A 27,909-nucleotide genomic window follows, 5' to 3' on the forward strand; every position below is an offset into this window, starting at 1 on the left:
CAGGCGCCCCTATGGGAAACCATTTTTTTTTTTTATTGAAATTGTGTATGCCTAGCAGTAGATGGCATTTCTTTTTGATGTGTGAAGATACGTTCTTGTGCAAATAAGAATACTGACACAGTGTTTTCAAATGTGTATGAAGACTTTATTTAATTTAAATTGAATACATTAGTTTTTGTAGATCTTCTTCCAGTTATTAGGTTGAAATGTTTGTGTGAGAGAGCCTTTAAAATTTTGTTTTTAATGTTTATTTTTAAGAGAGAGAGAAAGAGTGCGAGCTGGGGAGGGGAAGAGAGGGAGGGAGACAGAATCTGAAGCAGGCTTCAGGCTCCGAGCCGTCAGCACAGAGCCTGACGCGGGGCTTGAACCCACAAACTGTGAGATCATGACCTGAGCTGCAGTTGGACGCTTAACCTCATGAGCCACCCAGGCGCCTTGAGGTGTGAGCATTTTAGCAAAGAAGTGACCATTTTATTCTGCAAGACAGAAAAAGAAAACATTCAGTGCATAAAGTTTAGGAATATTGTGCATTACACATTTCACATTGGCTGCCGATAAAAAATAGTTACATCTAGATAGTAAGTATTCTGCTATAGCACTCTCTCTCAACACCTCTTCCTAAATCTTGAATTGAAGGTCTCTCCCTAAACTGGTATCTTGATATTCTGAGTTTCCTATCTTTCACACAGTGCAAACCAAGCAAAATATACAATGTATAGATAGAGGTCCATTCTGTCTTTCAGATTTTATCAGCTATTTTGAATCTAATTTTTAAAACTGTTCATGATGCCTTGGCAGCAAGCCATGTGGTTGTCATTTTATCTCATTAGAGTTAAATCTAGTCCTGTCAAGAGCAGGTTTACTAGTCTTTTTTAATTGCCTGCTTAAAATTTCTCGGTTCCAAAATCAGCTGAAGAATTTAAGATGGTCATAGTATGGACCGAGGTCAAGTACAAGTTCTGAGCAGATCGGAAGTTCACTGTAGGGGGGAAATGCAGAGAGGAATGATTTCAGGCTGTCATGGAGGAGTGGCAGGTTGCTGAACATTTGTGTCCAAAAGAATGGAACAGGGCTTAAATTGTGTAGTTGTATGAAAATGTGTATGTTTATTTGGCTAGTATAAACAGTTTTTATGGGTGCATTTTTGCCTTTAAATGTGCCACCTGTTCTTCTGGGGAACCAGAGGCTAAGTATCAGAGGATTAGAAGCTTGACCATAAACGTGAAGATGAGGTGGAATCTGGAGCGGACAAAGAGAGAGGGATGTGCAGTGAGCTAAACATATTGATAAGGTGGAGGGAAAACTGGTTAGAGAGGGAGCTTGCTCAGGGGCAACAGCAGCAGAATCTACTGTATGACAGAGAGAGGAGAAAGGGCTACAGAAAAGGTGAGGTGAAGAGGCTGGCGGTGAGTGCTTTGTTTCCTGAGAAGACATTTGTTGCTGACTGGAATAAAGTATACCCGCGCCTGTGGGAATTGGGGAGGGCTGGCTTTCCGAGCGGTGGTCAGGCTTACTCTGTTGATGCTGCCCAGGAGAGTCTGAGGTGTGTGGGTGTGGCACCCATTCTTCCCATTGTGTGGGGGACAAGAGAAATGGAAAAAGATGTGGGGGACTGTATTAATTTCCAGGGCTATGTTTGGAGCCACATGAGTTTGTGTGACCTTGAAGGCAATGGAAAGCATGAGCAGTTGGGACTATATAATCAACTGGGTAGTCTAGTTGGCTCAAGGTAGAATAGCCTGATAGGCCCATCTCTTTTTCTTGAAATGTTTCTCATCTGGAGGACTTTGGGAATGGGATTTCTTTGTAATGTATGAGGGTAGGGCTGACCATGAAGAACTTTGGATATATGTCATCAGAATTTTCTCTTGGTTCCTCCAGTTCTCTTCCTGGGGTATACCGTGGATTCACATTGTTTCCTGACAGCCCCAATTTGCTGAACATATATTACATATTCTGGATCTTTCTTGATTTTCTTTTTACCTACCAAAACTCTCTGGTGTTTCTGGTCTCTCCAGATAACTGGAGCTAATTTGGTAAAAACATTCATTCTCTTGTGTAGGGATAATGTTTGCATTCAAAAGAAAGATTCACAGTGTGTGGACTCAAAGAAATGGTGGCATTTTGGGCATGCCTTTGGGTAAATATTAAGATGGTGATAGTCATTATATGCATATTTCACTCATGGGAATTAAACTAATGCACTTGGCCAAAAGAAAAAAAAAAGGTCAAGAAATGATGATTGAATTATGATGAGTATAGGTCCTAGAGTGAACATGAGATGAGAGATAGGAGCCTGCTGTGTTAGGGAGATTTCATTTCCTCTCAGAGAGACCAATTGGGTTTAACCACATGGCCTGTAAAATGCAGGCCAAGTACTTCATCTGGTGTTTACCTGAAGAGGTAATAGTCTTTTCTAGAGAGCAGGAAAAACTGGTTCTCTTGGACTTAGGATTGTACAGCATAGTATTGTATTTATGAGGAATTTCAGGGAATTTTCAGGGGTAGTTTCAGTTGTTTGTAATTGCTGCCTTGAGTTTGACTTTGGACTCTAACCTAATTCTCTGTGCAATTAGATATAACTTTACAGTATTGGTTGGCTGAGGGTAGGTCTTTCAGGGCCCCTGTGAGCTCCTTTAGATTTGGGACTATGTAATATTCATCACTGAATATTAAGTACTCAGGAGACATGTTTCTTGAATGAAATAATGAATTCACAATACCTCTGCTTGGTGCTGTCTCTTCTCACCACCCTCGTTCTACAATGGTCCCTAGAACAGATACGAATGGGGACATTCTGGCTGCTTTGGTTTAGGAGAGATGAGTTTTACTGAGTGGTTTAGATTTTCTGTTGGAATTGGATTGATCTTTGAGATAATCCCTTTTTCCTGCTTCTGGGAGCTGCCCTAGCCAAAGAAGGTAACCAAAGGGATTGTTTGAAAATAGGATGATGGTATGTGTTTGAAGATGCTCTTACTGTCTTTGTTTTGAATCCTGAACCCATATCTTCCATTCCATAACAGGGCATTCTGGTCATTATAGACAGCTTTGGCATCCCAGGAATGGATGGTTCCTCACTTAGAAAGTTCCATTTCCTCATTTGCCCCTCCAAGGTGACTCTGAACACTGGAATTATGGATGACTTACGTTAAAGCATAATAAAAGAGATGTTGTCCACCTCCCCCATACCACCACACCCCCATCCACCTGTGCTCCGTTCTGTCTTTTCAGCTGTGGTCCACCTGTGGACTGCAGTGATGATTCCAGTACTTTGTGCATAACTTGCCTGGTAGCTTACAAATATGCATCATAAAGAAAAGTTTGGCCAGTTTCGTAGATGGCTTTGTTGATAATAATCCTGAGTATGTGGCATCTTGCTCTATGTCTCAGAATATCACCACGGTCCTTATTGAAAAGACCGTCGTTTCTGTAAGGTGTCTGCTTGATGGGGCAAGTTTAAGTAAAGGTAATTACTACTGGAGGTTTCTTTTTTTTTTTTTTTAAGGTTTGATTGATTTCTTTTTTTTATTATTTTTTTATTTTATTTATTTTTTTTAATATTTTTTTTTAACGTTTATTTTTGAGACAGAAAGAGAGCATGAACAGGGGAGGGGCAGAGAGAGAGGGAGACACAGAATCTGAAACAGGCTCCAGGCTCTGAGCTGTCAGCACAGAGCCCGACGCGGGGCTCGAACTCACGGACCGTGAGATCATGACCTGAGCCGAAGTCGGACGCTCAACCGACCGAGCCACCCAAGCGCCCAATTGATTGATTTCTTTATTTTGAGAGAGACAGAGTGAGTACGGGAGGGGCAGAGAGAGAGGGAGACCAAGAATCGCAAGCAGGCTCCGCGCTGGCAGTACAGAGCATAACACAGGGCTCACAAAACTGCGAGATCATGACCTGAGCCAAAACCAAGAGTTGGACGCTCAACCGACAACTGAGCCACTCAGATGCCCCTGGAGTTTGTTTTTTTATATCCCGTTTACAGAAGTTCATTTGCTGCCCTCAGTGAGTTTAGAAGCTCCTGTGTGTGACATCCAGACCTTCTTACCAGACACAAATGTGATCTGACTGCTAACCACTCATTCTGATGCTATTTTTAGCTGTTTGTCAGCCCTCTCGGCCAGTTTGGTACTTTTATTTTTATAATGGGGCGGTCAGCCTTTGGCTGTTGTATTTAATAGATTTATAGAAATGGAGGGACTCTTAAAGGTAGTCAAGTCCAGAGTTCTTTAAACTTTTCTTTGCCTTGAAAGGACAGTACAAGCACTAATAAATGTAATTTATGCCACTGTGTAAATTGGAGAACAACCGAACATTAAGTTCAGAGAGGCACTGAAACGAGAGGCCAAAAGCCTCTTTTATCTCTCTAATCCCTTCCACCCCAACCCTTAAGGTATACAGATAAACCATCTGGGGCTCTATGGAGCTTAATTTGAAAACCACAGCTCTGGAGGTAATGGGTGTTTTGCTAAGTCTTAAATATTCCTAGCACCAATTTGCTGTTTATTGCTTCCTGAGGGTACAGTTTTAAAACAGAACTGCTCAGAGTTCTTCTCCTGTAGGAAGTAGTGTGAATTACTTACAGACACTCACCAGTCATGAAGAAGCTTATTGTATGTTGTTTAGCCCAACCAACGTGCACGTTAGGTACAGGTAAGAATCTGACTTGAGTGATGGAGTGATACTGGTTTTTCTATTTGATGGCAAGTATGGCATATGGCTGAAACTATGGATGTGCTTAGGAAGTTGGGATGCCCTATGTGGGATAGACTCTAATTGTGATATTCAAAGTGGGGTCCCGTGGACTAGAAGCAGCCACAGCCCCTGTAACTTGCTAGAATGCAAATTCTTGGCCTCTTCCATGAGTCTGCTGAATCACAAACTTTGAAGATGAAGCCTAGTGGTTGGTATTTCACAAGCTTTCTGGGTGATTCTGCTGTCAGAGCAGTAGTCTGGGGGTTAGCATGGGACAGCTACCCCTGTCCCCTTGCCTTCTATATATAGAGTTTTTCTTGCTCTGTTGTGGACATTTGATGTTATCTCTATCTTATAGGAAGTCCTCAGCAACTTTGTCTTCAAGACAGGTTTTTAAAAATTTTTTTTTAACATTTTATTTATTTTTGAGACAGAGCATGAACAGGGGAGGGTGAGAGAGAGAGAGAGAGGGAGACACAGAATCTGAAACAGGTTCCAGGCTCTGAGCTGTCAGCACAGAGCCCGATGCGGGGCTCGAACTCACGGAGTGAGAGATCATGACCTGAGCTGAAGTCGGACGCTTAACCGACTGAGCCACTCAGGCGCCCCAACTTTGTCTTCAAAACAAATAGCCTAGCTCTGACTTCCAATTAGATTACCACCCCTTGGTAACTTTGATGTGGAAATTCTGAAGCCGCGACTAGATGTGTCTGAACACTAGGTGTTCCAGGTGTTAGTAGGGAGCCTGGTTGTTTTATTTATTTATCTATCTATCTATCTATCTATCTATTTATTTATTTATTTATTTTTTAACGTTTATTTATTTTTGAGACAGAGAGAGACAGAGCATGAATGGGGGAGGGTCAGAGAGAGGGAGACACAGAATCGGAAACAGGCTCCAGGCTCTGAGCTGTCAGCACAGAGCCCGACGCAGGGCCCGAACTCACAGACCGCGAGATCATGACCCGAGCCAAAGTCGGCCGCTTAACCGACTGAGCCACCCAGGCGCCCCAGGAGCCTGGTTGTTTATGAGAGGAAGTGATCTTCTGCTGGAGCAGTCAGGGCCTCATTCTTCTGGATGCTGCTGAGGCCACTCAGGCATTTCAGCTTCGTGTCTCCAGGGAGGGTCTGCTGGAGGATTCCCAATGCAGCACTTACATGACCACGATTGTCTTAGCTGTCTCAGCATTGCAAACCTGTTCCTCTTCTCTTGTGTCTCCCTGATTAACTAGGCAGTCATTCAACAGCCTGTAGCTAGGGATTCTGAATGTAAGTAAGATCCAAGAATCACCCCTGAGATCAGAAAAATAAGATTTGCTTGTATGTATGAATATGATTTTTTTTGTGGATAGAGGGTCTGTAGTTTTCATCAGATTCTGGAAAGTATCTCTGTCCCCCTGATACCTCCCCCAAACTGATTAACTATTGCTTTAGCTGCTTTGGGATAATAGTTGTAAGAAGTCTTCACTAGATTTGCAGTCATCTGAGGTGGAAGAGCTTTCGGAGGGATTGGCAATCCTAGTTTAGCCTGCCTTGTGGTCTCCTCAAGTGTTTGTACGTATGTTAAGTAAAGCGAGACTGGCTCTTTACTTCTAGAATCATGATTTCTGTTTCTGAGCAGGAGGGAGGATGCACACTTGTTGCTATCAATGGCTAATTCAGTAGTTTCAGGAGTAGTTTCTTTAAAAAGTACAATCCTCTCAGGTATATAGAACAAGAGGATATTATCCCTGTTTACAGTTGATGACCCTGAGGTTTAGAGAAAAAACGTGAAATTGTCACTAGGTTTATCTGTCCCCATGGTCTGAATGCATAGGACACTCCCACTGGCTCAGGCTCTGGTTACTTCTTTTTTTGTTTTATTTTGTTAAAAAGATGTTTTTTTCATTTTGTTTTAGAGAGAGAAAACACAGGGGAGAGGGGCAGAAAGAGAGGTGGGGGGGAGAGAATCCCAAGTAAGCTCCATGCTCAGCACGGAGCCCAGCGGGGGCTCCATCCCATGATCCTGGGATCATGACCAGAGCTGAAACAGAGTCAGAAACTCAACCGACTGAGCCACCAAGGTGCCCCTATTACTACTTCTGAATACTCTTGGATGATGCCTAGACTAGTATTGAAAGTTCATTGTGGATAAAAGTCTGATTGTTTAACTGCACCTAAAATTGTTATTCTTTTTTTTTTTAATGTTTAATTTTGAGAGAGAGAGAGAGAGAGAGACAGAGCATGAGCAGGGGAGGAGCAGAGAGAGAGAGGGAGACACAGAATCTGAAGCAGGCTCCAGGCTCCGAGGTGTCAGGACAGAGCCTGATGTGGGGCTCGAACTCACAGACCATGAGATCATGACCTGAGCTGAAGTCAGACACTCAGCCAACTGAGCCACCCAGGCGCCCCTAAAATTGTTATTCTTTAAAGGAAATGGATCCTGTGAAAATTGGGGATTTCTTTTTTGCTGTTCCTTATGTTTAAATAAAAATTTTATAGATCTCATCTCTCCCCACTTCACAGTCAAATGTAAGCTGGCCCCAACCCCTCTTCTTTTCTCCTTCATAAAGATCATAGAAAACCCCCCGATCATATTTTTTTAGCATGTTGCGTCAGGAGAGGGCAAGTCATTGGCAGCTGGTAGCATCGCCTCCTTTTCATTAGATTGTTCTTTGGGTTTCAAAGACTAGTGCCCTTGTAACTTATATTACACAGCCTTAAAATTGCACATAAAAGTTTGCTATGGAAGAGTAGCAAATGTAAGATAAATTGAGAAGGTTAAGGGGAAAACTGCTAAGAGCCTCTCATAAGTGAATTCTCATCTTAAAAGCACAGCGATTTCTCCAAGTGACAAATTAACTTGAGATTGTGCTTTGCATTTTTAAGTAATGTGTGTGGTAGGGTAATTCCATTTGTGTTTAAGCTAGAGGTCAGTGCCTCCTGTACTCCACTTGTACTTTTTTGCTTAATGTAGAAAAGGAAGCTGTATATGTGGACATTTAATTTACTTTTATTTTGCAAATGCATTGTATCTGTGATTCAGTCAGTGATGAGATTCTGTGTGTTAAGGAAGGCTGGCATATAAAAGGTGTCTGTGCTGAGGGCTTAGGGCCAGAGCATTTTCCAAAAGGAGTATTTGTGCTTTGAAAACTTCTTATAAAGATTCTTGTTCTGACTTGAATTACTTTTTCACTTCGGTAGGGTCACCGAAAAGGATCAAGATGTCAGTAATTTCAGTTCCATGGCATTGGGTGGGTAGAAAAGGCATTAGTAAGTGGGGGTGGTGGTTCTTTCTGTCAGTGTCATACTTGATTATGAAAATTTAAGTAGGTGACTCCCTATTTCTACCAGGAATATGCATACTGATGTCATTTAGACTTTCACTTTGAGCAAGTGACTCCATATTTCTATCACAAATATGCATATTAATGTCATTTAGACTTTTTTTCTCATTTAATTTCTGTATTTTAGGGCTTATATATCTGTGATTTGTTGAACAGTAGTGAGAATACAGAGAAGAGGGTTCCTGCCTAGCATTCTTTTTTTTTTTTTTTTTTAAATATAATTTATTGTCACGTTAGCTAACATTCAGTGTATATGGCTTCAGGAGTAGATTCCCGTGATACATTGTCCTGCTTAGCATTCTTACAATCTGTCTGGTGAGACCTGACTGATCATAGAAAGCTCTTAATTCTTCTAGTCACTGATGTCAGTATTAGGTGTTTAGACTGGGTAATTAATAATATCCTTGCCGTCTGCATCTTTCTATTGAGGTCTTCATTTTCCTTCTTTGGTCTTTGGCCACACTGCATTTTTGCTCCAGGATTTTAATTTATGGGGCAGAGACAGTGGGTATGATGTTAGCTAATTGTGCCTGATGTGGACCTCACTTTTCAAAGTCAGAGCACAATACTGAAGATCATATTTTTTACTTGAATGAGATGCCTTGTTTTGATCTCAGGGGAATCAATGGGTACACATGCAATGGAGATTAAGAGAGATGAGGGGCAGGTGGTAAGTTCACGAGCTCCAGGGCCACGTTCCAATTAGTCCCCTAACCCGTGGTGGTGGACTTTATATTTCTAGGAAGAAGCAGAATAGATTGAAATACTTGAGGCTAGGAGGGAGCCTGAGGCAAAGCAGGCATCTAGATTTCCCTGAATTTCCTTTTACCTCAGATTCTTGTAAGAAAACAAACAAACAAACCCAAAACCAGCACTCTGAATCTGTGCTTCCTACAATGGAGCCTCCTATTATAGCATCTGTTTGCATCTAAATAAAGAAAGTAAATGAGTTTCAACACCATGCCAGTCACCAGACCCAGAAGCCATATATAGCTTGGTGGGTATTTTGAGGTTGTGTATTCACCTGTCTGGACAGTTAAGGATTCTGGACATATGTGGGGTTAGGAAATACTTGTGTGATTTTTAAAGGCTTATTGTTTCTTGTGAAACATACTATGTTTATATTAGAGTCCAGTGACGTAGTTTCTGACTTCACAAGAGCTTTGCCTTAGTAACATATACTGTATGATTTCGCTCTTGTGGAATTTAAGAAACAAATGAGCACAGGAAAGAAAGAGACAAACCAAGAAACAGACTCTTAACTATAGAGGACAAACTGATGGTTACCAGAGCAGAGGTGGGTGAGGGGATAAGTTAAATAGGTGACAGGGATTAAGGAGGGCACTTGTGATGAGCACTGGGTATTGCATGGAAGTGTTGAATCACTATAATTGTACACCTGAAACTAATATTACAGTATACCTTAACAATAATGGAAATAAGATTGAAAAAAAAGCTTTGCCTTAATAATTAAAACAAGCCTTTCCCTTACCATTTGGCTTTTAATATATGTTTGAGGTCATGATCTTTTTGGTATTGTTTTAATAGAAATAAAATTTACGGTCGGTTCCGGAAGATGGCGGCGTAGGAGGACGCGGGGCTCACAGCGCGTCCTGCCGATCACTTAGATTCCACCTACACCTGCCTAAAGAACCCAGAAAACCGCCAGAGGATTAGCAGAAGGGAGTCTCCAGAGTCAAGCGCAGACCAGAGGCCCACGGAAGAGGGTAGGAAGGGCGGCGAGGCGGTGCGCGCTCCACGGACTGGCGGGAGGGACCCGGGGCGGAGGGGCGGCTCGCTGGCCAAGCGGAGCCCCCGAGTCTGGCTGGCAAAAGCGGAGGGGCCGGACGGACTGTGTTCCAACAGCAAGCGCGACTTAGCGTCTGGGAGGTCATAAGTGAACAGCTCTGCGCGGAAAGCGGGAAGGCTGGAGGACAAAGGGAGGGAGAGCTGCTGAGCCCCCGGACGGCAGAGCTCAGCTTGGCGGGGAACAAAGGAGCCAGCGCCATCTCCCCCGCCCATCCCCCAGCCAAAATCCCAAAGGCAACCAGTTCCTGCCAGGGAACTTGCTCGCTCCGCGCAAACACCCAACTCTGTGCTTCTGCGGAGCCAAACCTCCGGCAGCGGATCTGACTCCCTCCCGCTGCCACAGGGCTCCTCCTGAAGTGGATCACCTAAGGAGAAGCGAGCTAAGCCTGCCCCTCCAGCCCCCGTGCACCTTGCCTACCCACCCCAGCTAATACGCCAGATCCCCAGCAACACAAGCCTGGCAGTGTGCAAGTAGCCCAGATGGGACACGCCACCCCACAGTGAATCCCGCCCCTAGGAGAGGGGAAGAGAAGGCACACACCAGTCTGACTGTGGCCCCAGCAGTGGGCTGGGGGCAGACATCGGGTCGGACTGCGGCCCCGCCCACTAACTCCAGTTATACACCACAGCACAGGGGAAGTGCACTGCAGGTCCTCACCACGCCAGGGACTCTCCAAAATGACCAAACGGAAGAATTCCCCTCAGAAGAATCTCCAGGAAATAACAACAGCTAATGAACTGATCAAAAAGGATTTAAATAATATAACAGAAAGTGAATTTAGAATAATAGTCATAAAATTAATCGCTGGGCTTGAAAACAGTATACAGGACAGCAGAGAATCTCTTGCCACAAAGATCGAGGGACTAAGGAACAGTCACGAGGAGTTGAAAAACGCTTTAAACGAATTGCAAAACAAAATGGAATCCACGATGGCTCGGCTTGAAGAGGCAGAGGAGAGAATAGGTGAACTAGAAGATAAAGTTATGGAGAAAGAGGAAGCTGAAAGAAAGAGAGATAAAAAAATCCAGGAGTATGAGGGGAAAATTAGAGAACTAAGTGATACACTAAAAAAAAATAATATACGCATAATTGGTATCCCAGAGGAGGAAGAGAGAGGGAAGGGTGCTGAAGGGGTACTTGAACAAATTATAGCTGAGAACTTCCCTGAACTGGGGAAGGAAAAAGGCATTGAAATCCAAGAGGCACAGAGAACTCCCTTCAGACGTAACTTGAATCGATCTTCTGCACGACATATCATAGTGAAACTGGCAAAATACAAGGATAAAGAGAAAATTCTGAAAGCAGCAAGGGATAAACGTGCCCTCACATATAAAGGGAGACCTATAAGACTCGTGACTGATCTCTCCTTTGAAACTTGGCAGGCCAGAAAGGCTTGGCACGATATCTACAGTGTGCTAAACAGAAAAAATATGCAGCCTAGAATCCTGTATCCAGCAAGTCTGTCATTTAGAATAGAAGGAGAGATAAAGGTCTTCCCAAACAAACAAAAACTGAAGGAATTTGTCACCACGAAACCAGCCCTACAAGAGATCCTAAGGGGGATCCTGTGAGACAAAGTACCAGAGACATCACTACAAGCATAAAACATACAGACATCACAATGACTCTAAACCCATATCTTTCTATAATAACACTGAATGTAAATGGATTAAATGCGCCAACTAAAAGACATAGGGTATCAGAATGGATAAAAAAACAAGACCCATCTATTTGCTGTCTACAAGAGACTCATTTTAGATCTGAGGACACCTTTAGATTGAGAGTGAGGGGATGGAGAACTATTTATCATGCTCCTGGAAGCCAAAAGAAAGCTGGAGTAGCCATACTTATATCAGACAAACTAGACTTTAAATTAAAGGCTGTAACAAGAGATGAAGAAGGGCATTATATAATAATCACAGGGTCTATCCACCAGGAAGAGCTAACTATTATAAATGTCTATGCGCCAAATACCCGAGCCCCCAGATATATAAAACAATTACTCATAAACATAAGCAACCTTATTGATAAGAATGTGGTCATTGCAGGGGACTTTAACACCCCACTTACAGAAATGGATAGATCATCTAGACACACAGTCAATAAAGAAACAAGGGCCCTGAATGATACATTGGATCAGATGGACTTGACAGATATATTTAGAACTCTGCATCCCAAAGCAACAGAATATACTTTCTTCTCGAGTGCACATGGAACATTCTCCAAGATAGATCATATACTGGGTCACAAAACAGCCCTTCATAAGTTTACAAGAATTGAAATTATACCATGCATACTTTCAGACCACAATGCTATGAAGCTTGAAATCAACCACAGGAAAAAGTCTGGAAAACCTCCAAAAGCATGGAGGTTAAAGAACACCCTACTAACGAATGAGTGGGTCAACCAGGCAATTAGAGAAGAAATTAAAACATATATGGAAACAAACGAAAATGAAAATACAACAATCCAAACGCTTTGGGATGCAGCGAAGGCAGTCCTGAGAGGAAAATACATTGCAATCCAGGCCTATCTCAAGAAACAAGAAAAATCCCAAATACAAAATCTAACAGCACACCTAAAGGAAATAGAAGCAGAACAGCAAAGGCAGCCTAAACCCAGCAGAAGAAGAGAAATAATAAAGATCAGAGCAGAAACAAACAATATAGAATCTAAAAAAACTGTAGAGCAGATCAACGAAACCAAGAGTTGGTTTTTTGAAAAAATAAACAAAATTGACAAACCTCTAGCCAGGCTTCTCAAAAAGAAAAGGGAGATGACCCAAATAGATAAAATCATGAATGAAAATGGAATGATTACAACCAATCCCTCAGAGATACAAACAATTATCAGGGAATACTATGAAAAATTATATGCCAGCAAATTGGACAACCTGGAAGAAATGGACAAATTTCTAAACACCCACACGCTTCCAAAACTCAATCAGGAGGAAATAGAAAGCTTGAACAGACCCATAACCAGCGAAGAAATTGAATCGGTTATCAAAAATCTCCCAACAAATAAGAGTCCAGGACCAGATGGCTTCCCAGGGGAGTTCTACCAGACATTTAAAGCAGAGATAATACCTATCCTTCTCAAGCTATTCCAAGAAATAGAAAGGGAAGGAAAACTTCCAGACTCATTCTATGAAGCCAGTATTACTTTGATTCCTAAACCAGACAGAGACCCAGTAAAAAAAGAGAACTACAGGCCAATATCCCTGATGAATATGGATGCAAAAATTCTTAATAAGATACTAGCAAATCGAATTCAACAGCATATCAAAAGAATTATTCACCATGATCAAGTGGGATTCATTCCTGGGATGCAGGGCTGGTTCAACATTCGCAAATCGATCAACGTGATACATCACATTAACAAAAAAAAAAGAGAAGAACCATATGATCCTGTCAATCGATGCAGAAAAGGCCTTTGACAAAATCCAGCACCCTTTCTTAATAAAAACCCTTGAGAAAGTCGGGATAGAAGGAACATACTTAAAGATCATAAAGGCCATTTATGAAAAGCCCACAGCTAACATCATCCTCAACGGGGAAAAACTGAGAGCTTTTTCCCTGAGATCAGGAACACGACAGGGATGCCCACTGTCACCGCTGCTGTTTAATATAGTGCTGGAAGTTCTAGCATCAGCAATCAGACAACAAAAGGAAATCAAAGGCATCAAAATTGGCAAAGATGAAGTCAAGCTTTCGCTTTTTGCAGATGACATGATATTATACATGGAAAATCCGATAGACTCCACCAAAAGTCTGCTAGAACTGATACATGAATTCAGCAAAGTTGCAGGATACAAAATCAACGTGCAGAAATCAGTTGCATTCTTATACACTAACAATGAAGCAACAGAAAGACAAATGAAGAAACTGATCCCATTCACAATTGCACCAAGAAGCATAAAATACCTAGGAATAAATCTAACCAAAGATGTAAAAGATCTGTATGCTGAAAACTATAGAAAGCTTATGCAGGTAATTGAAGAAGATATAAAGAAATGGAAAGACATTCCCTGCTCATGGATTGGAAGAATAAATATTGTCAAAATGTCAATACTACCCAAAGCTATCTACACATTCAATGCAATCCCAATCAAAATTGCACCAGCATTCTTCTCGAAACTAGAACAAGCAATCCTAAAATTCATACGGAACCACAAAAGGCCCCGAATAGCCAAAGTAATTTTGAAGAAGAAGACCAAAGCAGGAGGCATCACAATCCCAGACTTTAGCCTCTACTACAAAGCTGTCATCATCAAGACAGCATGGTATTGGCATAAAAACAGACACATAGACCAATGGAATAGAATAGAAACCCCAGAACTAGACCCACAAACATATGGCCAACTCATCTTTGACAAAGCAGGAAAGAACATCCAATGGAAAAAAGACAGTCTCTTTAACAAATGGTGCTGGGAGAACTGGACAGCAACATGCAGAAGGTTGAAACTAGACCACTTTCTCACACCATTCACAAAAATAAACTCAAAATGGATAAAGGACCTGAATGTGAGACAGGAAACCATCAAAACCTTAGAGGAGAAAGCAGGAAAAGACCTCTTTGACCTCAGCCGTAGCAATCTCTTACTCGGCACATCCCCAAAGGCAAGGGAATTAAAAGCAAAAGTGAATTACTGGGACCTTATGAAGATAAAAAGCTTCTGCACAGCAAAGGAAACAACCAACAAAACTAAAAGGCAACCAACGGAATGGGAAAAGATATTTGCAAATGACACATCGGACAAAGGGCTAGTATCCAAAATCTATAAAGAGCTCATCAAACTCCACACCCGAAAAACAAATAACCCAGTGAAGAAATGGGCAGAAAACATGAATAGACACTTCTCTAAAGAAGACATCCGGATGGCCAACAGGCACATGAAAAGATGTTCAACGTCGCTCCTTATCAGGGAAATACAAATCAAAACCACACTCAGATACCACCTCACGCCAGTCAGAGTGGCCAAAATGAAGAAATCAGGAGACTATAGATGCTGGAGAGGATGTGGAGAAACGGGAACCCTCTTGCACTGTTGGTGGGAATGCAAATTGGTGCAGCCGCTCTGGAAAGCAGTGTGGAGGTTCCTCAGAAAATTAAAAATAGACCTACCCTATGACCCAGCAATAGCACTGCTAGGAATTTATCCAAGGGATACAGGAGTACTGATGCATAGGGGCACCTGTACCCCAATGTTTATAGCGGCACTCTCAACAATAGCCAAATTATGGAAAGAGCCTAAATGTCCATCAACTGATGAATGGATAAAGAAATTGTGGTTTATATACACAATGGAATACTACGTGGCAATGAGAAAAAATGAAATATGGCCTTTTGTAGCAACGTGGATGGAACTGGAGAGTGTGATGCTAAGTGAAATAAGCCATACAGAGAAAGACAGATACCATATGGTTTCACTCTTATGTGGATCCTGAGAAACATAACAGAAACCCATGGGGGAGGGGAAGGAAAAAAAAAAAAAAAAAAAAAAAAAAAAAGAGGTTAGAGTGGGAGAGAGCCAAAGCATTAGAGACTGTTAAAAACTGAGAACAAACTGAGGGTTGATGGGGGGTGGGAGGGAGGGCAGGGTGGGAGGGAGGGCAGGGTGGGTGATGGGTATTGAGGAGGGCACCTTTTGGGATGAGCACTGGGTGTTGTATGGAAACCAATTTGACAGTAAATTTCATATATTAAAAAAAAATAATAATAAAAAAAAAATAAAGTATTTTTCTATATTAAAAAAAAAATAAATAAAAAAAAAAATAAACTTCTGTCATCCATTAAAAAAAAAAAAAAAAGAAATAAAATTTACATGATATGAATGCTGTGAATATATTTTGTCAAGAGAATTTAAGAGAGGTTAATTGACTCAACACTTGGTTCAGTGAATTCACTGGCCTATCAGACCAGGCTGATATAAAGCCAGGTCTTTGCCTTCAAGGAGATCATAGCCTCCTAGGGGTATAAAAACATAAACAAATATTAATAGAGGCAGGTACAAGGTGCCCTGTGGCTGCAAAGAATGTTTACTGTGCTTTGCTTTTTGTGCCTGAAAATGGTGGAATCTTTTCCTCTTGCTCTATTTTTTGTAGCGACTTGTCTCACTTTGTTGTCTTCGTGTTTTCTGTTAGGGATTTCATATTAAAGTTAGAGTTTTGTCAGCTGTTTCATGCTTCTGAACATTTCTTGCTTCTAAGATTCAAAGAAAGAAATGCGCGTGGTGATGCCCGATGCTGGTCTGTTTGTTAAGAATTGTAAAGCATGAACTTGCTATGTAACTTGCTACAAAAGTTGATATAAAAAAGATATTTTTGAATGTTGGAGTGTAAACTGAGATTCTGCCAAACTTATTTTTCCTGCAAGACTGCTGGCCAGTATACTCCTGACCTGTTTGCTTACTTAAGCCAGTCCTATGTTATATATATATTTGCCTTTATTGTATGTTTTAGCCACATCTCCTCCCCAAACCCCAGGCCAAAAAAGAGTCTACTTCCTGTCTTCTTTGCTTTGAAGTTTCCTGAAACTTTAGATCCCTTGTTCTTTTTTTTTTTTTTTTTAAACACTAAAATCTTTTGCATGTTTGCAAATGGTAATAGCAGTGCCTTTTCCTTTCATACTGGTAAATGAGGGATTAAGTGGACAGTACTTATAAAGAGGTCCAGAATTCTTAGAGAAAGGAATAAATAAGATGAAGGAGTATTATGCAAGGTGAATAAATTATTTTCTTATATTAAGCTGAGTTTTATTAAGTTAGTGAATTTTTCTCAATGCTAATCTCTCTTTTTTAATTTAATACTCTGGTTTCTCTTTTTATACTTAATGCTTTTTAGACTTCCTCACTTCCCTTTGGTAAGGCATTTCTGAACTGGAACAATTGCCATTTTTTCCCTTAATTTTATAAAGTATGGTATCTTTTAAATGTTACTTTAAAAAAATTCTTTCATGCCTCTTCCTTTGCTCATATGTAAAAATTGACTTGAATAGACTTCGCTGTAATAATCTTACTTTATTAAAATCTTGCAACATGTTGGTAAAGTGTGCTAGCTTATAGTTTTCATAGCTAACTTTTAAACCGTAACCAGGCTTGTATTTTACCTTTCTCTCTGTGAATTGCTTAAAGGGCAGACTTATCTGGTTACACTTTCCGGTTTCACAGAAAGGCCCTTTTCCGCCTTTTGCTATCTTGACAGCTGAGAAAGTCAAGGGAACAATCAGCAGCCTGGTTTAAGAGGGCGGACACGTGTCCCTTGCACTGGCATTTGCTTCCTCTCTGGTGTGAAAGCTTGTACTTGTGGCTACGAAGTGACGTTGTGCAAAAACATGAAGGACAGGTGTTGACTCTGGCCTTGACCAAGGTGAGAATTTGAGATGAGAGATTTGGGCTCCATGGAGGAGGTGATTTGGAACTTGACCAGTTGGTCGGTTTTGTTACCTATCATTGAAGCTGGAGACTAAGGAGATATCAAGGAGATATAATTTCACAACTCATAATATAGCTCTAAAATCTTTTCCCTTTTGCTTGATGTATTTTAAGCAGTTGAATACATTTTCCATAAATTTTACTGCCTTCTATTTATCTTTGAATAGAAGCCAATGAGAGAAATATTTAGGAGGTTATGAGCGACAATAGCATGAACTGTTAGAAAAGTCCTTTTGTGGCATTCCTCAAGTGTGTGCTGGTGGAAAAATTGCTGTAATTTGATAGTGAAATGTTGGAAAATGATTTTATTTACTATTTAGAAATAACGTAAATGAGCCTTGCTTTTTAAATTCACAGGTTCAAAACATTTAGTTATGCCTCACTAGCTCAATCTTTGCTCATTATGCTTTACATTGATGGAATTAAATGTGACACATTGCAATGTTGGACCAGCCACACAGTTCTAAAATACAGAGTTTGACTGAATTCTGAAAAAAATTAAAGGTAACATTTAATATCAGAAATGGATATCAGAAAAAAAAATTTTGTTTTTTACCCTAAAGTTGGTTCAAGAAAGTGTCCCAGTGATAGAAGAGGGAAAGAGCATGAAGAAGACTCAACTGTAAATCGCCATAAAACCAAAAAAGATTCTTAGGCTTTGAGAGAGCAGATAGTTTTTCAAAGCCGTGTTCCCAATGTGTGTAGTGGCCACACTCTGGATAGTCTTGGGGGTGAGGGGGACAGGCGGTGCAGTTCTAGTACTTCCATCTACCGGTGCTGTTAGTAAACGTGTGCCGAATGGCATTTGGCCCTGAAGCATTGAGTTTTACCTGCTGGGCATCCAAGGACATATGTGGATGAAGGTCAGAGCTTCCTGATGCTTGGAATTGTGTGAGGTTCATGGGTATTGAGAGAGTTGCCCTAATAGAATGCCCATGCATTTTGTAGGAAACCTCTGGAGGCCATCTTCTGATTCTTGTGCTTATCTCGTACAGGGACCATCTACAGTTTTCCTGTGACTTTCAAAGGCATCAATAATTTGTGCTTCAGTGTTGATAAGATAGTATGAGCATTTTCTGTGAGCTCAAATCACCTGTCACCATTTTGACGGTTAAGGGTAGGGAATTGAAAGTTAAACTTGGGTTTCAGTCTCTGCTTTGCCACTGTGTGATTTTAGTTACATAATCTCTTAAAAAATATTTTTTTAATGTTTGTTTATTTTTGAGAGAGACAGAGACAGAGCACAAGTGGGGAGAGTCAAAGAGAGGGGGAGTCACAGAATCTGAAACAGGCTCCAGGCTCTGAGCTGTCAGCACAGAACCCGACACAGGGGGCTCCAACTCACGAACCGTGAGATCATGGCCTGAGCCAAAGTCGGCCACTCAACTGACTGAGCCACCTAGGTGCCCCAGTTACATAATCTCTTTAAACTTCACTTTTGTTGTCTATCAAATAGGTATTCATGGGGCACCTGGTTGGCTCAGTCAGTGGAGTGTGTGACTCTTGATCTCGGGGTCATGAGTTCCAGTCCCACGCTGGGCAGAGACTACTTAAAAAAATGGGTATTCATTCATTTGTTCATTCATTCATTCATTCATTCATTCAGTGAATATTTCTTTGTGTCAGGGCTGTTGGTGCTGGGGAGTGAGCAGTGAGCAAAGCAGCAAAACCCCTGCTTTTGTGGAGCTTATATTCTACAGGGAGAAACGGAATATAAACGAATAGAAATAGAATGTATTTTAGATGGTAACAGTTGCTACCAAGAAAAATAAAACAGGTTTGGGATAGGGGCGCCTGGGTGGCGCAGTCGGCTAAGCATCCGACTTCAGCTCAGGTCACGATCTCGCAGTCCGTGAGTTCGAGCCCCGCGTCGGGCTTTGGGCTGATGGCTCAGAGCCTGGAGCCTGCTTCCGATTCTGTGTCTCCCTCTCTCTCTGCCCCTCCCCCGTTCATGCTCTGTCTCTCTCTCTATCTCAAAAAATAAATAAACGTTAAAAAAAAAAATTAAAAAAACAAAACAAAACAGGTTTGGGATAGAATGACATGACTAGAAGGCGCTTTCTTTCTGTTTTATGTGAGGTAGATAGGGGAGGGCTTTGTACTGAGGTGACATGTCAGCAGAGACCTAAATGGAGACAGGAATGATATATGAAGGTATCTGGGGATCTCAGGGAGGAGCAAGTCTGCACAGTCCCTGAGGTGAGAGCAAGCATGGCTGTTTGGGGAGCAGCAAGGAGGAGAGCCAGCCTGCAATGAGTGAGGGCCAGAGCAGCTGTGAGGGCAGTACCCACCTTGTAGGGTTGCTTAGAAAATGGAGTGAGAAAACACATTGAGTATGTACTTTATAATACATGAAGATTGTTTTAGGCATACAAGAAGCATTCAGTAGTATGAAGCTTATTAACAACATTCATTATCTTATTAAATATCAGTAGAAAAAATCGTATCATTTTTATGTTTAATGTTTATTTAATGTTTATTTTTGAGAGAGTGGCAGGGGGCAGGGACAGAGGGAGATACAGAATCTGAAGCATGTTCCAGGCTGTGAGCTGTCAGCACAGATCCTGAGGCGGGGCTCAAACCCACAAACTGTGAGATCATGACCTGAGCTGAAGTTGGATGCTTAACCGACTGAGCCACCCAGGTGCCCCCAAATCATATCATTTTTATAGAAAATCCATCTGATAAAATTCAATATCAATTATTGGTCTCAAAGAACTTTATAAAATAGAGTAGGAAAATATTCTTAGCAAAATAAGGTATGTCCATCTCATTCCAAAAGCCATCTTAGGCTTAATAGGAGATTTGAGAACATACTATGAATATATTTGCAAATGACAAGAATATATGACTAGAATACCCAAGAGAATCAAGTGAAAAACTAATTATAAAGATAATGTATAGGGGTGCCTGGGTGGCTCAGTTAAGTGTCTGACTCTTGATTTCGGCTCAGGTCATGATCTTGTCGTTAGTTTGGGCCCCACCTTGGACTCTCTATTGACAGCATGGAGCCTGCTTGGGATTCTCTCTCTCTCTCTCTCTCTCTCTCTCTCTCTCTCTCTCTCTCTCCCCCTCCTTCCCTCCCTCTCTCCCCCTCCTTCCCTCCCTCTCTCCCCCTACCCCATACCCTCTCTCCCTCTCTCTCCCTCTCTCCTTCTCTCTCTCTCTGCCCCTCCCCTGTTTGCATGTGCTCTCTCTCTCTCAAAATAAAAAAAAAATACAGATAATGTATAAATGTGCCTGGATGCCAAGATATTATGTCAACATTTACAACTTTCATATATACCAACAATAACTAATTTGAAGATATATGGAAGAAAAGACCATTAGCGTACAAAAGTATAAAATACCTAAGAATAAACTTAAGAAATATATATGATGTATATGTAGGCAGGCACTTAATGCTGCTGAGGGATGCAAAAGAGATATGAAAAGGCCTGTCATATTCTTGGATAAAAATATGCCAATTCTCCTTATATTCATTAATATGTGTGTTTGATGATGTTCTAGTGAAAATAACAATAGGATTTTTTTTTTTTTTTTGGTGGGGGATACTAAACAGGCTTATTCTATGTTCGCATGGAAAAATAAACGAGATTCAAATATATTATAAGGCTGTGATACTTGAAACATTGGTATTACCAAATACCATATTTAGTGTATGATAAAGATGGCCTTTCAGATTAATTAGAGAAAGATGCTGTGTTTGATAAGTAGTCAGATGAGCAGGTAGCCATCTGGGATGAACAAGCTATTTAGAGCGGTACCTCAAATGTTAAGCCAAAAGCTATATAAAACAAATTAAAAAAATAAGTTCTAGAAGACAGCATGAGGAAGCTATTTTATAACGTTGGACTGCATAGGGCCTAAGTAAGACAGAGAACTGAGAAGCCACCAAAGAGATCGACCAACTTGATCGCATTGCTGCCCCCACCCCCGAAAAAAAAAAAAAAACAAAAAAAAACTAAAAAAATTCTGCATAAGGAAAGTCAGAGAACAAGAAAATTGGGAAAAATGTTTACTTTTTTATATCAAAAAGGGGGACTAATTTCTCTAATAAAGAGATCCTACAAATCCATAAGAAAAAGTCCAGCAACTCAGTAGAAACATGGACAAAGGATACAAATAGTCTTTAAAAGGAAGGGAAATAACAGTGGCTTCTAAACATGAGAAGATGTTTAATACGTTTATTAAAACAGATTTGTATGTGACAACTATGCCAAAGTACCATTTATCTCCATTAAATGGGCAAAGATTTAAAAGGTTTATGATCTACACTGTAGAGAGTATGAATGCAAAACAATAGCCTCTTTAGTGGCCAATTTGGCAGAATCTACAATAACAAAGAATCTCATATCCTTTGACTGGGAACTTCAGTTCTAGAAATTTATCCTAGATATGAATATATCCTCTGAGATATACTGTATATACATATGTACTATGAATGTATCTTACATGTATATATATATTACCTGTATGAGAAAGTGATTTATGTACAAGATAATTATTGTAGGAGTGTTTATGTTGGTTAAAGATTGGAAACAACTGAAATATTCATCCATGGCAACTGAATAAATACATTGTTACATCTGTACGTTAGAAAACTAGTGCAGTCATAAAAAATACCCATGAATCTCTTTATGTATTGTCTTGGAAAAATTGCCAGTATGTGTTTGGTGAAAAATGCAAGGTATAGGATAGTTTATATAATATGTTTGTCTGTGTTAAAGTGTTTTGCTTGTTTATGAATAGATACAGCCTCTGGGGAGTATAATTTGAATATGAAGACACCCCCACCCCTTTTAAAAACAATTACACTTAGCACAATGCCTTGCACTTAGCACATATTACATGGTGGTGGTGGTGGCTATTTGCATTATAATTACAGGGTTTATCTCCTGAGTTGATTTTTAACGATTGGGTCTAGAAGAGGAAGCCCATCTTGCTATAAATGCTGCTTAATGAGGGTCATACTCATGTTGTTCATCAAAAATGCTATATATGCTTCCTGAAGTATCTTTCTTTCTTTCTTTCTTTTTTTTTTCTGAAGTATGTTTCTTGGAGGATGTCAGTACAAGCTTTGCAAACCAAAGATGCCAAATAAAATTGGGCAACATTGGATTAAAACTAAGCAGGCTTCTTTCTTGCAGGTTTTTTTAGATCCTTAATACATAAAATGTTCTTTGTGAATGTTCAAGAGAGATATTTAGAATGCAGTGTTTTCCAAATTTATTTGAATGCAGAACTTTAAACAACAATTACTACTTTTTTTCCTTTAAAAAACATCTTTTTGAGTAGTTGTCACATTGGGAAATAGCACTTTAATACTTAGATTTTGACTTTGTTCACCTTTGTTATTCATTTTAATAAATGTGTATTTTTGATATATTTCTAAGATATTTGTCATCTCTTTCTGCCTGCTTTTCCTCCTCTGTGATATGCTACAACTCACTCATTTGTTTCTTGGTTGATACCTTCCCAAAGTCATCCAGATTACACTGGGTTTCTTGGGTAAATAAGAGACTCTATAAAAGTAATGCAACATCTCAGGGATTGATTGAATGGAAATTGAAGATTGAAGCTTCATTTGATTCAGCTTTTCCCAAAGCTTTAGAAGTTTTGCTGTTGGGGGGGGTGGGGCGGAGGAATATAATCAACTTAATGGGTAGATAGTTGAGGAATCGTGAGCGTATAATGTGGAGAAGGTGGCATCACTGTGGGTCAGAAGATAGGGTATCTCCCTCTGTCTTCACCACATACCAGCTGTTTGATCTTGAACAGGTCACTCAGCCTCTTTTGCCTTGTGCTTCGTTTTTATTGTCTGTAAAATTCAGGGATTGGGTTTAGGTCTGTGCATTTTAAGGCTGAGTTGTTATTGATGTGCTTAATGGAATCATTGAAGATTGTAGGACCATGTAGAATATATTTTGTTCTATCCTACAGTTTCCACGTGTGGATATAGTCTATCTCAGGTCAGCTCTTTTGGAGGATGAAATTATTCAATAATTAGCTCATAGTCAATTGCATGTATTTGAATGAACTTGTTGAACTTTTTGAGACTTCTGTTTTGATTGATTGATTTAATTACCCTCCAGGAAAGCACTTGATTATAGCACAGGTCAATTAATATAGTGCTGTGGATAAATCCACACCTCCTGTGTAAACCCCCTGAATCTGTTGTACTGATTATAGGGAGAAGTCCATGATGTGGATATTAATTATCCTCCCTGCCCCCCACCCCCGCCCCGTGTTCATTTGGTGGTTTCGCTGTGCTTTTTGTGTGCTTCTGCCTGCTAACAGATTTCTGAGCACAGCAGAGGTCTAAATTCACTGAATTTATGCCATCAGGAAATGAGGTTTAAATTTTGTTTCTCAGTTGAAATTAGGGATGTAACCTAGCTGTTACACAGAAGAGTGTGAGCCTGAATTTGATTTTATTATGTGGAGGTAGAATGTTTTGTTAGGAGAGTACTTGCCTGAGCAGAGATCTGAGTGTGACTGAACAGTTAACTGCTAACTCCCTACTCACCCCCCCCCCCCTTTTAAGCAGGAGAAATATTTTGTTTTTAAATGAGATGACAACCAAGAGAATTACCAAGACCCAGTGAATTTTTTTGAGAGTCCTTTCAATTTACTTGAGTTCTTTTTAACCTTGCTTCGATGTCATTCTGTGCATTACTGTCAAAGGACTCTGCTTCCTTTGAAGTTCCAAAGTGTTGCTGCTGGCGGAATCATGATGGTAAAATAGAAATGGTTCTCAGTAAAGCCCTTAGTGATACATACACGATGCCTTTTTACCTAAGTAAAAGCATATGTGTGTGTCTAAAAATTTAGAGTGTAAGGGGAGGATATGTGATATATGATAATGGACACTAAGATGGGAGAAGTATTTCTCATGAATTAGAGATGCCCTTTCATAATTCAAGAGTCACAGAATGAAGAAAGGCTCGAAATCACCTGAAAAGCATCTGGAAGCAATCTGTAATTCTTAAGAGGTACTAGGAGAGCCTGTATCTCTCCAGTGCATGATGATGAAACTGTTCATGTGGGATTATGGAAAAAGTAGCATTCTGTTCTCTTGTAAAACCTCTTGCGATTAAATGCCTGTAGATTTGATGATGAATTATACTGCGCTGTCCCAGATGCTTAATAAATGATTAATTCATTAGAGTGAAGAAGGCAGATTTGAAGGTACTGAAGATATTTTGGTATTTTTAAACAACAAAAATTCAACGGAATAAATTTGATGATCAAACTGGCCTTGTTTAACTGATTTATGAATTGGGCAACCTCCCATCTAGCGACAGAAAGGAGCTTTATAGAGCTGTAGAAGAGGAAAGGTTTTTAAAGGCAGGAGGGTGGGGGCAGAAAATGGAAATTATTAGCAAAGAATACATTGTTTCCGACAAGGTTGTCACCCTAAGGGAGATGGGAGGGGGTGTATTTGGTAGATTATCTCCCTAGTGCTGTTCAGCTAATTCCATGTTGATTGGTTAAAGGTTACATTGCTAGGGGGATGGTGAGGGGGTTGGAAAAGCAGTTAGGTTAGGTATTAAGTCTTGGTTTGCTGAGGTGGAGTTTAGCACAAGTGCCTCCATTTGGGGCCTTCTGTCTCCTTTTTAATGATAAGAATTTATTTGCATGTAAAATGTTACCTTTTATTTTCTGTGCCTCATACTCACTCTTCTTGTGCCTGGTCAGTACCACTACTGTGCCCAGTTTTGAAGATTTAGGTTGCACTGAGGTCTCCCTCCCCCCTCCCCATTTTTTCGCTTTTGTGAAACTTTTGTTACAAGAAAAGGTATTACGTTCCAAACACATACACAAAACCTCTGACAGTGACTTCTAGGAAGCCATCTTTTAATATATTGCATTAACGAGTGGCTCATCCTTGTTACACACAGATTTTAAAGACGTATTTGTTGTACTAGACTCTTGAATTGTTCCCCTTAACCTAAGTTGGGGAAATATTTTACCCAATACTTATGACTATATCAGAACATATTGCATCTTATTTCTTGGTTTTGCAAAAGTAGTTGCGATCATATGTAATTACAACATTGCACTGTGCTTTTTCTTCATATGGTAAATGGCATTTTCCATTATTGTTATAAACTCAAAGTTTTTTGATGGCTGACAAAATTACGGTTAAGTAAATTATGTTGTGTCAAATTTACTTAACTCTTCCCCAGTTATTGGGCATTTAAATGGTTTTTTTTGCTTTACAGTTAAGTGTTTGTATGTGTGTGTATATATATGTATATACATATAATTTAATTTTATTTTAATTCGAGTAGAGTCAACAGGCAGTGTAATAGTTTTAGGTGTACAATATAGTGATTCAACACTTCTGTACACACCCAGTGCTCATCACCACAAGTGCACTCCTTAATCCCCATCACCTATTTAACCCATCCCCTCACTCATCTCTCTGGTAACCATCAGTTCTCTGTAGTTAAGGGCCAAATTTAAGTGTAGCATTTATTGTTTTCTTATAAGATGTTCTTACCTGGACATTTGTCTAGCTTCCACCTATTTTGATCTTGAACAGTGACTTCTTGTGGTTTTGTTTAGCATTTGCATTAGCTTCTGCCTTTTGTACTCTGTGTTTGGAGCTAGTGTTTTTGCTGTGCTCTCCAGGACACTTCTAGGTGTTCTTTGTATTTCTCTCAGGTAGGATAATTTCCCAACATTCTTCAGACTCCTGTATTTCTGGCTGTACAGTAGGGATTAAGCCATCCATTTGTGTTGTGAAACTTATCTTCCCAGTTAGGCCTGATGATAGGAGATGTGTGTCTAAGACCAAAGTAAACCTTGCTCATGGGCTGGCAAAAAAGCTGGAACTTTCAACTGTCAAAGTCAGGGTAGGTCAGAGGTACCAGGGAATATTTTGGGAGTATTCCACACTTTTAAAAAGTTGATTGTGAAAGTTGTTTGTGGCCCTGCCTTGACTATTTTGTATTGTATTGTCATTATCTTAATACAATGCTGCTGATGCAGGGGTATGGATTTATTTAGTTTCATGGTTTTTTTTTTTCTTCTATTCTGAAAGAAGTGTGTAGTTGTCTAACATCTCTTAGACAATGGAGGAATCCTCTACTTTCTGCTACCCAAAGGGAGTCTTTCATTTTTGGCGAACATTCAGGTGTTTAAGTAAAAATTTACTTTTGCTTATAATTTTCTTTTTGATAAAGAGAGGTGCGATCTGAGGAGAACCCTCTCAGTGTACCACAAATGGTGGGGAAAGGGAGGGGAGAAAGACTAGAGAGTCTTAGACTGGGTTTTAGCAGTTTATTAATGATCGTGGGATATTTTTTATTCCTTTCTATAGATTTCAGAAGTCTTCTTCTGGGAGTTTCCAACAGTGCCAAGTGTTGGAGAAATCTTTTCTGCCCCTCTGATAGCGTGAATTGAGCAAATACAGCCCAGCACTACGCTACCAAAGACAGCAATCTCAGGTAACATCTTCTCATTACTATTAGTATGAGTTCAGTACTGTTCTGTAACAGGCTTAAAAAAAAAAAAAACCTACTTGAACTTACACATCCAAGTGAACATTATCTTGTTCACAACAGTTTGAGAGGCTGTCCTATACTCAAAACATTTACATAAACATAAAAAACCAATTTATTTATGTGTTTTTTGGATCTACATCTCTATCCTCTAGTAGCATTCTTTTTTTTTTTTTTTAAATTTTTAAACGTTTATTCATTTTTTTGAGAAGCAGAGACAGAGCGCAAGTGGGGTAGGGGCAGAGAGAGAGACAGACGCAGAATCTGAAGCAGGCTCCAGGCTCTGAGCTGTCAGCACAGAGCCCAAACCCCACGTGGGGCTCGAACCCGCAAGATCATGACCTGAACTTTGGTAGCTTAACTTACTGAGCCACCCAGGTGCCCCTCTCCAGTAGCACTCGTAAACATCATATTTTCTGTGGTGGCACATCTCAACCCTGTGGGGGTGTATTTGGGAAGTAGTCTAAACTTCTTTAGAGCTAGGGTGATGAATCTGTGGGGCTCTACTTTTTTTTTTTTTTTTTTTTTTTTTTTAATTTTTTTTTTTCAACGTTTTTTATTTATTTTTGGGACAGAGAGAGACAGAGCATGAACGGGGGAGGGGCAGAGAGAGAGGGAGACACAGAATCGGAAACAGGCTCCAGGCTCCGAGCCATCAGCCCAGAGCCCGACGCGGGGCTCGAACTCACGGACCGCGAGATCGTGACCTGGCTGAAGTCGGACGCCTAACCGACTACGCCACCCAGGCGTGTGGGGCTCTACTTTTGATCAAAAACCACAAGGTACAGTAACATAATGAAAACAGTTTTCCTTTTTGTAATTTGTGTGTTTGAAGGCTTATACACTGTATTAAAAGTTAATTCTAAAGAAGAGGTGACTCTAAGTTTCAAACAATGGTAGTATTGTTAAACAATAGGGCTTATAGTTTGCAGAGAAGCATGTGCTATCTATTTGACTATGTATATGTTGGTATTCTTTCTTATTAAAATCAATCAGTCTGCATTGTAGAAAGGGTTCCTGTATTAATGAGGTTAAATAAGATGGGATCTAAACTTCAGGTATACCTCTACGCCTTGTAATTTGCATCTTACTGGTGGTGTGTTTTGCATTGTTTTTCCAAGTGTTAT

General features: G+C 40.3%; 1 protein-coding gene across 2 annotated transcripts in view; it reads left to right on the forward strand.

The window, feature by feature from the left end:
• FHIP1A (FHF complex subunit HOOK interacting protein 1A) overlaps positions 1-27,909 on the forward strand; it is a 252,724-nt gene that overhangs the window by 50,298 nt on the left and 174,517 nt on the right. For both annotated transcript variants that reach the window (XM_060654005.3, XM_060654004.3), the window contains exon 2: positions 26,602-26,728. The gene's annotated coding sequence lies outside the window, so the exon portion shown is untranslated. The remainder of the gene's footprint in view (positions 1-26,601; positions 26,729-27,909) is intronic.

The sequence above is a fragment of the Panthera onca genome, chromosome B1 (genome assembly GCF_046562875.1).
Source record: "Panthera onca isolate mPanOnc1 chromosome B1, mPanOnc1 haplotype 2, whole genome shotgun sequence".
Lineage (NCBI taxonomy): Eukaryota > Metazoa > Chordata > Mammalia > Carnivora > Felidae > Panthera > Panthera onca.